The 17272-nt window shown below is 46.3% G+C and overlaps 1 long non-coding RNA gene across 1 annotated transcript in view; it reads left to right on the top strand.

Moving 5' to 3' along the window:
• LOC147683281 (uncharacterized) overlaps positions 1 to 17272 on the top strand; it is a 100854-nt gene that overhangs the window by 43655 nt on the left and 39927 nt on the right. Inside the window, exon 2 of the long non-coding RNA XR_015301030.1 lies at positions 10246 to 10327. This is a non-coding gene — a long non-coding RNA (uncharacterized LOC147683281). The remainder of the gene's footprint in view (positions 1 to 10245; positions 10328 to 17272) is intronic.

Below are 17272 nucleotides of genomic sequence, written 5' to 3'. Positions count from 1 at the left end.
AATATTTCAAGTGTGCAGTGTGACTTCTTGGGTCATGCTCACTCTCAAATGACCACCTTGTTTGTGGTTGGGTGTGTGTGCGTGTTTGTTTCTTTCTGTGGATGTGTGTGACTGGCGGTCCTTTACTTCCCATCAGACTATATTGATGTGAAAACCTCTCCCGGTAGGTGCAAATAAGGCAAGAGTGGCGAGCACTTTTGAACAGCCTTCTCACCAGTGATGACAGCAATGAAATTGAGTAATATAGTCAAAATTAATAATTAATATATCGAAGTACAAAGCACAGTTAAAGTACAGAATCAAGAAACAAACTCAGTACAGTTTTTTAAGCACTTCTGGGAAAGAGGAGGCGATTGGACATGATTGACTGAACCCCACTCGGCGCACATGTGTGATTTGAAAACAGACTACAATGTCCACCCCTTTCTTTTTCAAGTGAGTTTGCTACAATCAGTGGTTATGCTACTGCAGTGCTCTTCTACACTTTACCATCTCCAAGGATGAAGGATTTGGGCAGGGCTCCATCAGGGCAGGCAGGCAAGAAGACAACACATTCCCATCTACACACATAAAAACAGGTCAGGCGGGCTCTCGGCTTCCCTTGAAACACATGATCTAATGGCACGGCAGATAATACCAGATGGATTACAAGCACTTATATGGGTATGATAGTGTACACTGGTGTCTGAAGTCTATTTTGGATTCGAAAACTAAACTTGGCAGGTTGCACTATCACCAAACTCTAATAGTTGTCTGTTGCTCCTGAGAAAGTGAGGATTCCCAGACACCATAGTTATAAAGTTGGTGTTCACAACCAGGATCTCTTCTTTAGGTGGTGAGCAAACCTTCTGGATGTGATGGAGTTTTAGCTTTCTAACAGTGTGGAGGTCCAGGTGGGTGGCCTGGAGTCATGATGGGGTTCCAGCAGATGTGCTCGTGAATAACTAAGCTCTTTATGGAGTACCCTGTCTCTTTGCCAGCCTGTTGTTGAACCTAATAGTCCATTCAGTGTCAGTGACCGAATTAGTTAGTTTGGACACCAATCTCAGTTTATTAAAAATATGGCCACATTGTATTCAGCCTTTAAAATGCATTACACGTCACTTGCAATTGTTATCATTTTGCTTGAGTAGGCGTGACAAAAGCAATCGGCTCCAAGGCACTGATTATATTATCTTCCTTCATTCACTTTGATGGACACACCACTTCCATTTTAGGAACTGTCGGCCTGATTCATCAACGACCCGTTTTGCGAGTCTATAATAGCGATTCATAAGGAATCGCTATTACAGGCTCGCAAAACGGGATTCATGTAGGAATCGCAAAAAAAATGTGATTCCTACATATTCCTTATTTGCGATTAGCAAATTGCTAATCGCAAAAAAGGAATAACTCCCCATTCATTCCTATGGGCCAAAAGGCCCATAGAAATGAATGGGGAGTATTCCTTATTTGCGATTAGCAATTTGCTAATCGCAAATAAGATAGCGATTTAAAGGGTGCCAGGGGTGTCCAAAGGACACCCTGTAGCACCCCTTAAATGCAAATTTAAACAGGTGTTGCGCACACACATGTCCAAAGGACATGTGTGTGTGCAACATGCAACTTAGAAAAATGCTTTTAAAAGCATTTTTCTAAGTTTTCGCTATTTACCACGAGGTTTGCCCTTGCGGTAAATAGCGGGCCGAAATTGCGAATTCGCTATTTAAAAATGGATGATGAATTAATTTAAGGAATCTCAAATAGAGATTCCTTAAATGTAATTCCTCGCAAAATAGCGAAATCGCTATTACCGATTTTTGCATTTGGGATGATCAATCCCAAATGCAAAAATCGCACTTGCAAAGGGCCAGATTCTCAGAATCTGGCCCTTTGCGAGCGCAATTCAGCTTGATGAATCAGGCTGTGTGTGAGATTAGTTCTTCTCAAACAAGAATCACACATGATTTTCTCCGAAAACTAAAATGGCTGACACACTTATATTTTATGCACTCATCAGGTAAAAGATGGATCGCCTTTTTGCCTGCAGAATCCTGCTTCTGCCTGTTTTAAAATATGGGCTGTCAGCAAGTGTCATCCTGAAGAGTTAGGTGCAGTCAGGGCTGGCTTTAGGGCAGTGCGACAGGTGCCGCCGACCTGTGGAGGGGGCGCTGACTTCAAGGGGGGAGGGGCGCTATGTTTAGCAATAACTTATGATTGGAGAAATGATGGACACTTTTGCTCGGTGGAAGGGAGAGAATCCGAGGAGATGGTCATGGGGCCTGGGGGTGCCAAAAATGATTGTCGCTCTGGGCGCCACCAGCACTAAAGCCGGCCCTGGGTCCAGTTGAAAATTGTCTTTCATTTCGGAGGGGTGTGAATTCTGGGGGTTGTGACACAATTGGGCACAATGCAAAAATAATGGGCGCCCGTGCAAAATGTTATGAGAAGCCACTCCAGAATTCCAAATCTCAGAGATATCCAAAGGGTTTACATTGAATGGGGCCCCTCTGAAGGTTGAGCCCCCCAACCCCCCCCCCCCCCCCCCCCCCGCACCTGAAGGGCTGCCTAGGTCTGGGGTTCGCCCCTCCGCAGTGTGTTGCAGTACCTTATTCGAGTCAGTGTAGTTCAATAATATACCGCTTCTGCTAAGAAAGATGGATGCGGTCACCCGGGAGCTGTACACCAAGCCGCGTTCAATGCGGAGCCCATGTTCTTCTGCTGATTTACACTTCGGTCTCTGGGGTTCTACGTCACGGGCTGATTGAATGGCCACTTCTTCTGTTCCCAGGCCCAGCTCTGATGCGACTAATGATTACCCTGATTACGTGCACGTTTCATTACCTTTGTTATCTTACTTGTGAAAATGTAAATGCTATAGACTCTTCCAGCGGGAGCCCCACAGTAGTGCTGACTTTTGTGATAAGCGCCTCTTTTCTCCCAGCGCGTCTTGCTACAGGAAGACAGGAAACGTGGTCGGGAGGCAGAGACGTTTAAGGCATAAGCAAAGTGGGTTCTGGCCTAGGGCCTCAGACTTTCAGGGGGCCCCCTGATAGAGCCAGCTTTGTTCTGAGAACGTCTTGCCCTAATGACCTTGAATATTTCTTAAACAGATTTTTTAAAATACCTTTTTCCTTTAATTTATTTTAAATGAGGATGACGCATGGGAGTCTATTACAGACATTTTGCAGGGAAATATATTGTTTATGATTCATGCAACATCCATTAAAAATGTTTTTTTAGATCAAAATAGGAGGGCCCCACATGTGAGAAGTGGGAGAGCGTCACAGAGATTATTTGCAGTAATAGTGAGCTGCTGTTGTGTTACAATATTGAAAATACACATCACTATCTCTGAATACTAGATATAAACACATTTAGAATTTGGATGAGTGTACCAGTGCACTGTCAGTGACCTGGCCAAAGAGAACATGAAATAGCTGAAATGTGGTCATGAATTCAAAACTGTTCTGAGCAGGGGGCCCGAAATCTGTTTAGCTCAGGGCCCCAAAATCATTAGGATTTACCTGTCTGGAGGCCCAGGAAAAACAAAGCGCCCTGGCGCGCCCTTTATCTCTTGCAAACACCTCAGAGGTCTGTGTCTGTGTTGCTTGCTGCAAAAAAAGGCGCAATTAAGCCAATTACAATCAATAAGAAACATTGCCAAACATTAGCATGCGGCGTATTTAGCAGTTCTCACCTTGAAAACAAATTATGTGAGAATTACGACCTCTAGTCCAAAAATAGACTCCTAAAATGTGCAAAATTGTAATATTATAAAATTACATGCAGCGGGGTGTAATTAAGCTCCAGTTGCACAAGTTTCATGACCAACCTGAGAGCGGTGCTGAACTAAGACTACTGGTTGTACAGATGGAGCTGCGGAGCAATGAAATTCCAGACTGCAATGAGGCAAGCAAGCTCTGGAAGGCGGCGGTAAAAACACACGGCGTTCCTGGCCATGGGCATACTTGCAAGTAGTGGTGTTTCATCCTATCAAAAATGCTGTGACAAAAAGCGTATTCAGAAGGGACCTTACCAAGGACACCTAGACACTTTGGATGGGAGCTGGGTGGGCCGGCAAGGCTGTCTTGTTCTACACATTTGGTCTGTCCTCCCTGTTACCTATTGTATTGTATTGTAATTGCATTTATTTAGCGCCTACTGCTCCTGAAGACGCATCGAAATGCTTCTTCGGCGAGTAGCACACTACTACGGAACCCATAAAGGATTAGTGGTGAATTAGTATAGAGAAATATGAAAGTAATTTGAGTGGTCGATATTATAGTCAGGTTTTTGGATTCAGAAGAACAGTGGAGGGATAGAAAAGGGAAAAGGTTTTATATAGCGCTTGCTACCCCTAATGGGGTGTTGAATAGCTTTTTCAGTGAGTAGTACGCTACTCCGGGACCCATAAAGGATTAGTGGTGAATTAGTATAGTGAAATATGAAAGTAATTTGAGTGGTGGATATGTTAGTCAGTAATTTGGATTCAGATGGATTGTGGAGGGATAGAAGAGAGAAAAGGTTTGCATTTATATAAAGCTAGCAACCCCTGATGGGAAGTTGAAGCTCTTTTTCGGCGAATAGCACACTACGGAACCCATAAAGGATTAGTGGTGAATTAGTATAGTGAAATATGAAATTAATTTGAGTGGTGGATATGTCAGTCAGTTATTTGGATTGAGAAGGATAGCGGAGGGATAGAGGAGGAAAAATGGTTTGCGTTTATATAATGCATGCTTCCCCAGATGGGGTGTGGAAGCGTTTTTTTGGGCGAATAGCATGCTACTCTGGAACCCATAAAAGATTATCCCTATGGTATAAGAGTGCTCATGCTGCCAAAAAAGAGGCTCCCAGATTGAGGAACAAAATCTTGCTATCTTATGTGGTTGTAGAACCATCCATTTCAGTGTCTATGGTAACATTTTAGGGTTGTGAGTGACTGACCACAACCACTGAGCCCCCATTTTCAGTGATTATGCGCTTTGTCTATACAGAGGCTAGATTTCATCCCATGATTCTGGGACATTGATGGCCTTAAAGGGTCTGTTTCGCGTGAGGTTCCTGGTGGACCAGGTGCTGCCTTCTGCTCTCCTGCTTGATGAGGACCAAATATGCTGTCAGGAGACATCTGTTGGATGTTGGCTATTGCAGTATGTCGGTCTAACATTCAGATAGACAGTTAGTGCACCATAGCAGGATTAATGAAGTCACCACCGTCCTGTTTGATAACGTCAGTGTTCAGGCAAGGCTGTCCTTTTCTGTGTTTATGTTACTTCTCAGGAGTCTCAGATGATTGCCAACCTGCAGTTTCTAAGAGAGGGTGTTTGCTCATCCTCTGAGAGTCATTAACAGTGCAGTGAAGCTGAAAGTCTGCTTTTGCGAGAAGGTCTGTTTTAAATCACAGATACACTAGAAGTGGACACAGTGCCAAGTGCCCATTGTAATAAGTAAATGGACTGCCAGAGTGGACTGTCAAAATATGTCGACAAGCACTGGGCCAAACTCACTGGCATAGAATCATCGCCGACGTCTATCTGTTCCTTGATTAGTAGCTTAATCTGGTGTTGGAGGACTAGTCCTCACAGTATGCTGCTATGGAACGGCACTTCACCATTGCTTAATGTGGTGGTTCCCAGTATGACATGATGTTTGACAAAGAACCACCTTTTCAGAGACAAAAACGTCAGCTCTACTGCTCCCAGCAAGGGATTTCACAATGGAGGCTCAATCCATGCTGACACCTGTCCAGTTCTTCAGGTAGAGCACTTTATGAAGACTTCAATAAAAATAGAATATCACAGGAGCGGCACTACCAGTGTTAAATTACTGTATCTCTTAATTTCTCCTTAACTATCACATCACTCCTCCACTGCTTGATCCTCTGTGAGTCTTATGCAGGTGAGGTAAGTGAAACTATCATGACAATTCTCTAAGGATGATATTCTCAAGAATGTGTGATAATCATCGCAAAAGTAACTTAACGCAATACACAACATCGCAGTCTATCACGGGAAAATTACAGCGTGTTAACCAAGTATTCACAACACAGCGGTACCATGCGATAATCTCCAGATAACGTGTCAAATGACCGCATTAAAATCAACGCCACGCTGCAAAAATGCAAAACATGAACGCAGAAAAAGCTGCGATGAGGCCAATCGCAGTACACACATCAGTGAAAACCAGCACCTGGCCTGCAATTCACACTTGTCAGGCGGGAACAATCACCATAAAAGTAGAAATAAAAACGACAAACAAATGCCAAACAGCAGCAAAGCACAATGGACCTTGCCAGAGCAAGTACGGAGGAGAACCAGAACCCCACAATCCCCCCGGAGGACCAGCCTAGGACTTCGGGCTCAGGGAAGGCCTAGGGAAGGAAGAGTAGGAAGAGTCCACAGGAAAACAGGATCTTGATAACGGAGGTGGTAGAACACAATTAACAATTGTTCCGCACCTCCACTGTGTCATTGGCAACAAAAAATGGACTATGGCAGTCCATTGTGGACAAGGTGAATGCAGTCGGAATGCTGAAGAGGACAATGAAAGGGGTCAAGAGGCGCTGGAATGATGTCAAAAGCAAAACCAAGCTGAAACTCACCAACAACCGGAAGGCAGAAATGCAGACTGGAGGTGGCAGTCCTGCGCCACAGGAGGAGACTGACGAGATGGGGGAAATGGTGTCCACAGTCATCAGTGGGGAGACAGTGGCAGGAGTCGGGGGACTGGACACTGCTCAACATGACCGGACACAACAGCACCAGGGTGAGTAACGACCAGGGACTGGGTGAATGGGGGGAGATGGGCTCAATGGCACACATGTACAATGAAGTAGAGCACATCTGCGGACAAACCATGCCCCTGACCACCTACTCCCACCAAGAGACCAATGTACCCAAGTATGCTACATGTCAGCACTGTACAAGAACAGAAGTCAAAGACACACCGCATGAAAGAGATAAGGGGCAACAACATCAGAGCTGCAGGGGTGACTCCCCCAAAATGCAGCACACACACATAACATGCAGAGCACACCAACACTGACAACAATGTTGTCCGAACCACACAACACCTACAACAGACCACAGGACACAACTGGTGCAGAAACTGGCCAATCACATTTGGCATTGCAGGGAAATGTGGGTTGATAATGTACAAGTACAAACACACACACGTCTGTTGTCGAAATGTCCACTGTCCCCCATCAAATAGGCAGCTCCTCTCAAACAGCCACAGTCATGCTGTCTGTATGAAAACATGTACAATGCGACAACATACATAATAATAATAATAAAGGAATTTATAAAGCGCATGGTTACGCCATCTGACAGTGACAGAAAGTGGCAATGGCCCGGCTCCAAGACGCTCAACCTAACTTAGCCAGAGAACAAGTGGGTTTTAAGCGCCTTCCTAAACCTAACTTCAGAAGTCTCCATCCGGAGATTTATAAGGAGTTTGTTCCAGTTCTGAGCTGCCAAGACCCAGAAGGAACTACCTCCTATTCTGGCCTTCTTCACTTTAGGCACCATCAACAGGCCAGTCCCACTAGATCTCAGGGACCTTCCGGGCACATAGCTGGTGACAAGGTCCTTCAGATATGAGGGGCCTGTGTCCTGGGTGATGCGATGACATGTACATAATGCTTAAACATCACTCGCGTCCTAACTGGTAGCCAATGCACAGTATCCAGGGCTCTTTTAGAGGCTGCCCTCCTAGGCTGCGCCAGTACCATTGTCGCAGCGGCGTACTGCACAACCTACAGTTTCCCAATGCATTTAGCAGTAGCGCCCAGATAAAGGATATTGCCATAATCTAGGCAAGATGTAATGAGGGAGTGCATACATGTGGACACATTGTTAAACTGCATCTCCCCTTTACATTTTAGAGGGAGAATCAACACCTCCTGCAGAGCAGCCCAACCCTCTCTTCTCTGATGACGAAGAGGACCGCCACAGTTTTGACTCCGACGCCCTCAACAGCTCGTGGACAGCCTACGCAGCCCACTTCCAGGAGCTGGGCAGCCCAGCAGCTACGAGGAGACCCCACCCCCTGCACAGATCACACAGCCGGCAGCACCCACCACCACGGCTACCTCCCAGGACCCCCACGCAGAACACATGGCCTTCCAATGCTGTGTGTTGGGGCCAGGAGAATCTGGCTGAACAGGTGCAGATGGGCTTCGACCGCATGGCAGACAAACTAAATGCCTTATGTGGGTGTCTAAGTCCCATTAGGGACCACTCATGGTCCTTAAAAGACATCCACAGTCCGCTCCATGCTCTCCAATGGACCATGGCTGACATCCCTGGATACCTGACTCAGAGAATAGAACAACTGTCCAGTCAGAGTAGCTCTAGCGATGTCGCACGGGAGTTGGAAAACATGCAGAGGTAATGGAGACCATGACCATGAAGTGGGCGAATGCAGAACGAGCGGCTGTCCCGGCAGCACACGAGCGAGTGGTAGCTGGGTTTCTCAATGACTTTAAGACCATCCTCATGGCATTGCTGCCACAAGGCCTGGCGCTGATTAATGCTGCTGCTACCACTACATCCACATCTCCTCCCCTGAAGTGTCAGTGCCACACAGTGCGGCAGACCTTCCACCTCAGGCCACTGATGTGTCACTGCCACACAGTGCTGGAGACAGAACACCACCACCCACACGTGAGGCACATGAACAGCAGAGGACGAAGATGCGGATGAATCAGCCCTTGTGGTAAGAAGGACGCAGTAGCATGCATCTCCGCCATAGGGCCAATTTCAGCTTGGTTCTGCCCTCTGCATCATCACCTTCCACTGTCCCCCGATGCACTCTGCGACACTCACCTTGGACCTCGACATGGACTGCCATATGCTGTTTGATCGCAAATGACAGCAATTCTACTGTGGACTGAACTCTTCCTCTTCCTTTGGACTTATTGTTCCCTGAAGGACTGTGGCTGGCCCTCCATGGACCAACATTGTCATGTGGGGTTTGCATGGCCCTGTACTGCTCCAGATGCAACACTCCACTGAATGTGCATTAAACGTTCATAATCACACAGATGTATCATGTCTATGGTCTTTCAAGTGTGGAAGTATGGAGGAATGTAGGCTTACTGGACTCCTCTTACGTCCATGTGGCTCATGTCATAAAACAGGGGTCACAGGGTGACACATTGCCGAATGCAGTCCGGTTGGCTCTGACACAACAACAGGCAACATCACATTCCCCAGGACCGGAGGTGATATGATGTCGTCTGCAACACGATACCCAATCATACATGGTCCATGACTTTGGGGGCACACACTTGGTGGCACCGGATACATTGTGGCCGGCACAGCCACACCGCCACAGGACGGTGACTTTGGGTGCACTGAGGCAGGGGCGTAACACAGGCCCCAGCAGCCCCCATGGTGCAGGGGGGCCCCCAAGCTCCAGGGGGCCCCCTCAGCACAGCACTCTGGCTGCAGAGCTCCTGATTAAGCCCGGAGGGGCCCCCTCCCTGTGCCTTGCAGGGAGGCCCCCTCAAGTTTCGTAACGCCAGTGCACTGGGATAGGGGCACCTTAAGTGCTGAGCATGTGTGCAGCCAGCGATGATGCCCCGTCCTGGCGGTTTAGACTGCTCAGGATTTGTGTGCCCTGCTTGACCGCAGTGTAGGCCAGAGCCAGGGGCAGCGCGGGCCTACAGCCATGTGGCGGCACATCCCGGACCTTAGAGTTAGTGGCAACTCAGGGCTGAGCAGGTGTGCAGCCTGCGGTGATGCAGGGTGCACTGGTATGTCCTCTGCCATGGCAAAATCAAGACCCAGACTCAAATGTGTGAGCTGGGGGCCTGCGGAGCGGGCTGCATGATGTGGAGGTTGCAATGTTCGAGGGCCCTGGGCCTGGGGCTCGCACCGGCACGTGGTGGGCCCCCATTGTGACACACCGGTGGCGGAAGGTGAGCAGTGAGGCCTGGGTGAGCAGGGGGGCATGCACCGCTGGGCGGTGGGAGGGGCTGGGGTGCAGCTGCCTAGGTGAGCAGGTTCGGGCATGTAACGCTGAGCGACAGGAGGGCCTGGGGAGCGTCTGCCGGGGTGCGCAGGTGCTGGTATGCACCGCTGGGCGGTGGGAGGGGCTGGGGGGCAGCTGCCTGGGTGTGCAGGGGCGGGCATGTACTGCTGGTTGGTGGGAGGGGCTGGGGTGCAGCTGCCTGGGTGCGCAGGGGCGGACAGGTGATGATGTTTTGTGCAATTTTATGTACTTTGCCATTTATGTATTTGGACTCTGTTTCAGATGACGGATCTGTTTCAGATGTGGGACCTGGTGAATTGCACTTCATACCGGCATGTGGTTCGAGAAACACTGGTGTCAGTTGGTGAGCAGTGAGGCCTGGGTGCGCAGTGTCGGCACTCTCTCTCCCTGTCCATCTCTTCTGTTAGCTGTGTCTCTCTCCCCCTCTCTGTCCGTCTCTCTCTCTCCCCCTCTCTGACCGTCTATTTCTTGTTTCCCCAATCTGTCCGTCTTTCTCTCTCTCCCCCTCTCTGTCCGTCTATCTCTCCCTCCCCCTCTCTCACCTCTCTCTCTCCCTCTCTGTCCATCTATCTCTCGCTCCCCCTCTCTGTCCTTCTTTCTCTCTCTCCCCCTCTCTGTCCGTCTATCTATCGCTCCCCCTCTCTGTCCGTCTTTCTGTCTCTCCCTCTCTGTCCGTCTCTGTCCATCTATCTCTCGCTCCTCCTCTCTGTCCATCTTTCTCTCTCTCCCTCTCTCTGTCCGTCTATATCTCACCCCCCTCTCTGTCCGTCTTTCTCTCTCTCTCCCTCTCTGTCAGTCTATCCCTCGCTCCTCCTTTCTGTCCGTCTTTCTCTTTCTCTCTCTTCCTCTCTTTCTCTCCCTCTGTATCTCTCTCTCTCCTTTGCTCTCTATCTCTCTCCCTCTCTGTGTCTTTCTCTCTCTCCCTCTCTTTCTCTCCCACTGTATCTCTCTCTCTCCTTCGCTCTCGCTCTCCCCCTCTCTGTCTGTATTTTTCTCTCTCCCTCTCTTTCTGTATCCCTTTCTCTCCTTCGCTCTCTCTCTCTGTCCTTTGATGTGCCAAGACACACCTTCTCATCATGATTTTTGTCTTAAAGGTTGTGACCTACAGATTCTCCTGTGTAGTTGATGTGGCATGTCTTTGACGGCGGGGTGCCCGGGGAGGGTGGGGTCCTGGGGGTGTTGGCTGTGGGTGTTGTGGCCCTCTTGGAGATCCCAGCTGCATGATCAGTTGCTCCATGACATCTGTTGTACTTCTGGTGCGGCTGTCCGCTGGGCTCCCTTTTCTGGTGCATGCTGTGGTCCGACTTTACACCTGGTCAGAGCAGGTGTTAATTTTCTGCAGCTTATGCGCCTTATTGCATGTTTTGTGGTTGCATTGCCGATCTGGCTGGTCATTGAGAATGGTGCGGAGTGGTGTTGTCTAACCCTGGGCATAGTTTGCGTAGTAGCGCTACGCGTGGCTATGCGAAGTGCACTTCGCACTATGCGTAGCACTACGTAAACTGCGTAGTGTGGGTGGGAAATGCTGTTTGTAATGATTGTACAGTGCTGGATGCTTCTCTGCACTGTTCAATCATTGTATACGGCATCTTGCACAGTGCAAACGGTCATGAGCATACGCGACCACTCGCAATGAGAAACCTGGCCTCCCCACTTTGAGAATCTTGCCGGGAGGTTTATATTCCACGCTCGCGATCAGCAACTTGATGTCGCTGATCGCAAATGAGAAAAAAGTCTCGCCGGGACGTCATTTTGCTCGTTCGGGGTCGCCAAGTTGACGTTGAGGACCGCGAACGAGCAAAAAATGCCAACTACGCTACGTTACGTGTTTTTGCACTGTGCCACGTGTAATTTGCGTAGCGTGTGGTTGTGCAAACTGCGCGAGCGTAGCGTAGTTTTCTGCCCAGGCCTAGTGTTGTTGTGGCTTTTTGCACGGGAAGGCCTGCTCTGCATCTCATTAGCGATAGTTGCGGGTGTCATCTGTGGCGATGTTTTTTGCGGCTGCTATTGCAGGTAAACTGGTGCTATGGACTGTTAGCACCAGCTTGTGAATGGGGTGATAATTGTATCGCAACTTTGGTTGCAATAAAGTGCCGATAACTCGGCAATACCTCCTTGAGAATATGCCCCTAGGTATCTGAACTAATGGTTCAAAAAGTAGAGAGGCAACAAGAGACATTTTTCAAAAAAACACATATACCATTTGACATTAAACAAATTCTTATAAATCTTGGTTGTTGACTGCATTGTTCACTTTATTGTCTATTTTCAAAAGCGGGCAGCCAACCTGTTTCACCTTACAAAAGGCTTCATCAGGGTAAGAGATCTGAGCCACTTGGGACACACAAGATTCTTCATAGCGGGATGTGAACGATATTCATAATATGCCATGCAAAGTTAAGGCTGGTTGGCAAAGATGTTTACTTGTGCAGGTGTCCAGTAAAAGTCATCTGAATACAGTATGTGCAATTTGCATTCGAAATCATAAGTTTTCCACCTTCCCACTATTCACATTTACAAATTACTCCTAACACTTGAAATCCAAAACATGTTGCTTTAAATGCAGCACTTGTCCACAAGTTCTGTAGTAGGAAATGCTATAGGAATCCTAATTCCAAGACTCCTCGCCTTTTATATGAGCTGTGTACGGCACCACTAGTCTTCTTTGTCATTCCTGCGGAGTTGTAGGTCAACCAAAATGTGTTAATGTATGGTCAATGTGCAGCTGATCATTTAAGTGGGCAACGTCCTATTTTTTTATTTGTTGTAGCTACATTAGGATGTGCAGTACAGACAACAACTGGTCCTCGACATAATTTTGCCAATAAGAATAATCATAGCCTTCGATCAAGTTAATTGACTCCACATCCAGACTAAATCTGTAGTCTTAATGGCATAGAGGATACTAGCCCACACCCTCAAAAGAATATTATTACAATAAGTGCCAAATAACCAATGAAACCAAAGAAAGTCCAATTGGGACGATTAATTTAATATACCATACAGTAATGTTTGAAAATCAATGTATCTATGTACATGTATTTACACAAATCTTAAAGCAAAATACACTTTAAAAAAGAGAGAACGTGCACAGAGAAAGATAAAGTAAGTGCTCAAGTGAATGATCAAGAAGATCAGAAAAAAGTGTGGTTGAATTATATACAAACGAATAATGAGCCTGTCCTAGGTAATGCTTGTAAAAAATACTTCTTTTTTACTCGCTAAATGCTATGTACAATTCCTTAGTCCTTCAATTGCACCATTGGCAATGAAGAGAGGGGGTAGGGAGTGGACAAGGGACAGGGATTAGTAGGTACAGGCTCCCAAGGGGGAATGTCGTCGACGTTTCGACCCAACCATGTAGTGGGTGGTTCAAGTCCTCAATAACGGGTCTTCATCAGGACGGAGTAATAGGGAAAAGTCTCTCTCAGAGTGCACGTCAATTAAAAACATTCATTAGGCACCTGTAATGATAAATGAATAGTGGGGCTAAGTATCACTCTATCATATCAAATGAGTCCACTAATGGCCTTTCTGAAAAAGCACTCACCCTTCCGTAGTGCCTTGTCAAGATAAAGTGCGTCGATTAATCCGCACCCACAATGTGAGAGTATCCAAAGTTATACTGTAAGGACAAAAAGAAAGAAAAAGAAAAAGGGGGTAGCCATTAGTGCTACACAGCTATTCTTCCTTTTTAACTCCATAATCATGAGAGTTGCTTACATTTGCGGAGGTTGGCAAGATCCATCTAGTGATTGCCAATTTTCTGATAATTCAAAATCTCAGTTAATTTATATGAATACTGTTAAGATCTAAAATTTCTTGTATATATCACATGGGGTCCTCGTCATGGAGGTCTATCCCCTATCCAAAAATTGCGTAAAGACTGTTAACCAGTGGGCTCACAGTGATCACTTACCTACAGCGTTGATTCACAGCTGTTATTCAAAAGTGTCTATCAAGCCAATCTGACTCCGATTGTTAATGCGTTCGTTAATCGGTATCGTTGTGTCTCAATTGATACAGACACCCAGTGCTGTAAAAGAGAAGACAGAATATATCTTCGTTAGGACAATGCCCGAGTTACTTTAAGCAAAAACAGCTTGGGGTCCTCAGTTAAAATGCACGGTTGCTGCGTGTTACATACCCCGTGTCTTCTATATGGGCGAGGGGTATTGTGTCTCTCCTCTCTCAGTAGCTCCGCTTAGTGGCGCACAGCTTCCCGCACGAATTCGCGTTATGGAATGCGGAAGCCGGATCAAAATCGACGTGCTTGTATACGTAACCAAGCAACCAGCGCGCCTACGTCATGGCGTCCAAATGGTTGCTAGGATATCGGCCATTCTCGGGATGTGAATACAGCGAGGAAGTGTTTCGCTCTAGTCACAAATGAGTCGGCATCCCCAGTGGGGGATTCTTTTTATTACGTGAATACATCCAGAATTACACAAATACCAATCAAATAGTCCTGGATGTACTCATTAATTTAGTACGATTGTATCTATACGAGAAACAGAATGTCTCATTGGAGCGTATGGATAGTAAAGGGCCGATGTTAGAGCTTACTCACATGTATGACATCAAAGATTGTCGCCTGTGGTAAACCCTGCACGTCCACACTTTGATGTTTTTATTAGATGAAATAAAGGACAGAGTAATGTGACTCATACATATCCAACAAAACCAGTCCAATAACATAAATAAACATTGTAAATATTCAAACTGTAGACATCTATACACAATTGTAACAAATACATAGTGCATGTAAAGCATTTACAATATGTACCTTACACAATAGGAGGATTCCTGGGTGCAGCTCTTGGTTTTTGATTACAGCAAACAAGTCTCATCATTATCACAGAGACTTCAACCATTATAGAGTGTCGCCATCTGTCTTGTTATTTCCTCATATTCATTGAGGCCCTTGTTCACAGTATCAAAAGTGTGCATCCATTTACACTCCCGAACACTTAGACAGTTTGAAAAATTGCCTCCTCTCACATTAACAGTGACCTTCTCTAGTACCCACCATTTTAAACTTTCAGGTGAGTGATCAAATTTCGTAAAATGCTCAACCAGTGGGGCTCCTTGGACTTTACAGCGGATCCTGCTGCAGTGCTGTAGGATTCTGGTTTTAACTTTTTGAATAGTTTGACCTATATACCAAAAGTCACAGGGGCATGCAATCACATATATGACTCCAGTTGAATTACAGTTGGTATGTTGTTTCATTACATGTGTGTAATTATTGTTAGTGCACGATTGTAGTTCCTCAGTTAGTTGACATGCTTTACACGATCCACATTTGTGGTGGCCTAATACAGGTGGCATATTCCATAACGTGGACTGGGCATCTCTGGATATATTGGGTAATAATGATTGGACTACATAGTCCCTCACACTTCTTCCCTTCTTGAAGGCAAACATCGGTGGGGTCGTGATCCCCACGTCGTCAGCCACCAGGTGCCAATGTGTATTTATAATCTTCTTGATTTCAGTGCTTTTTGTATTGAATGTGGTGACACATGTTATTCTTTCTTCACTGTTATTGGGTTTGTTTTTTGGTTCCAACAGGAATTCTCTGTGACAGAACCAGGCCTTTTTTCTTGCCCTTTTTAACAGTCGATGTGGATATCCTCTCTCCTTCAGGCGCTCCATAAGTGACATGGATTCATTGAAAAAATCCTCCTTATGGGTGCAATTCCGGCGCAATCTCAGGAATTGACCATACGGTAGATTGTCCCTGAGATTGCGCGGATGATGGCTATTGTACCGGAGCAGGGTGTTCCTCTCACTAGATTTTCTATAGAGGGTAGTATGTAGCAATCCCTCATCCTCCACTATACTGATATCGAGAAAATTGATTTTCTTTTTGCTAAATTCCAAGGTAAACTGTATGTCCTTGGAGCGTAGGTTTAACCATTCGTGGAATTCCATCAAGGTTTTTTCATCGCCTTCCCAAACCATCAGGACATCATCGATAAATCGACGCCATGTCCTGATGTTTGTGAAGTATGGATTAGTGTCACTATACACGAATTCCCTTTCATATGCGTCCATGAAGAGTATAGCCAGGTCCGGCGCAAAACTTGCCCCCATGGCTACTCCGCGTGTCTGCACATAGTAATCTCCCTTGAAATAAAAGAAATTCTTTCTCATGGCAATCTCAAGTAGATCTAAAATAAATTGAGTCGGTACCTGACATGGTCTGGGGCGTTCTTCCAAAATCTCTCTAATCACCTCAATAGCTGCTGCCTGTGGTATGTTTGTGTAAAGTGATGTAACATCCATCGTGGCCAGGAAGTTTTTGTCTTGATTGAAATTATAGCCATCCACTAATTGTATCGCTTGCATGGTGTCTCTCACATAGGACATTGTACCCTCAGCCGCTGGTTTTAAGAAAATATCAATAAATTTGCACAGGGGTTCTAAAATAGACCCACAACCAGACACTATGGGTCTGCCTGGGGGGTTATTTAGTCTCTTATGCACCTTCGGGAGTGTGTAAATCGTAGGGAGTCTAGGGTGTGTGCTGTTCAAGAAATTGTATTCTTGTTTGGATAGATAGCCTTCTTTAAGTCCTTTGTCTGTAATTGATTTAATGTTAGATGCTATCTCTTTTGTTGGATCCGATTTTAATTTTTTGTAGTTCCCAACCACTCCTAGTTGTGAAAGGATCTCTGTTTTATACTCCTCTCTCCCTTGGACAACGATGGCACCACCCTTGTCCGCAGGTTTTATGACAATGTCTGTATTCTGCTTGAGGGAATCAAGGGCCTGACGTTCTTGTTTACTGATATTGTATTTGATGTACTTTTTTTCTTTTAGTACTAGGTTTACGTCACGCATCACCACCTGTTCAAAGGCTAGGATTTTATGTGATACCATTTGAGATGTTGGGGTGAAAGTTGATGGTGGTCGTAAGCCCGTGCTAGTAAAGGTAGGTTGAGAGGGGACTTTGTTAAAATAGTGCTTCAGTCTGACTTTGCGGAAAAACTGGTGCAACTCCGTTTTCAGACCAAATGTGTTGGGTAGATTAGTGGGGACAAACGAGAGACCCTTTTCCAGTATATTCAACTCAGCTGGTTTCAGAATATATGATGACAGATTTATTATTGGGCTCTCATCGGCAACATTCACCACTGGTAATGCTGTTGTCTCGTCCTAATCTCCCAGTGAGCTTCCTGGTTGAAACGGACCTGTTTCTTCGCAGCTGCTCCCCTGCCTGTGTTCCAATTGGACTGGCCTCGTCCCCTGGGTCTCCCCCAGGGGCGGCCCCTGTTCTGAA

Source organism: Lissotriton vulgaris, chromosome 11 (genome assembly GCF_964263255.1).
Source record: "Lissotriton vulgaris chromosome 11, aLisVul1.2, whole genome shotgun sequence".
NCBI classification, from domain to species: Eukaryota; Metazoa; Chordata; class Amphibia; order Caudata; family Salamandridae; genus Lissotriton; species Lissotriton vulgaris.
Note: the sequence above shows the minus strand (reverse complement) of the source record. Positions and strands in the feature narration are given on the sequence as shown.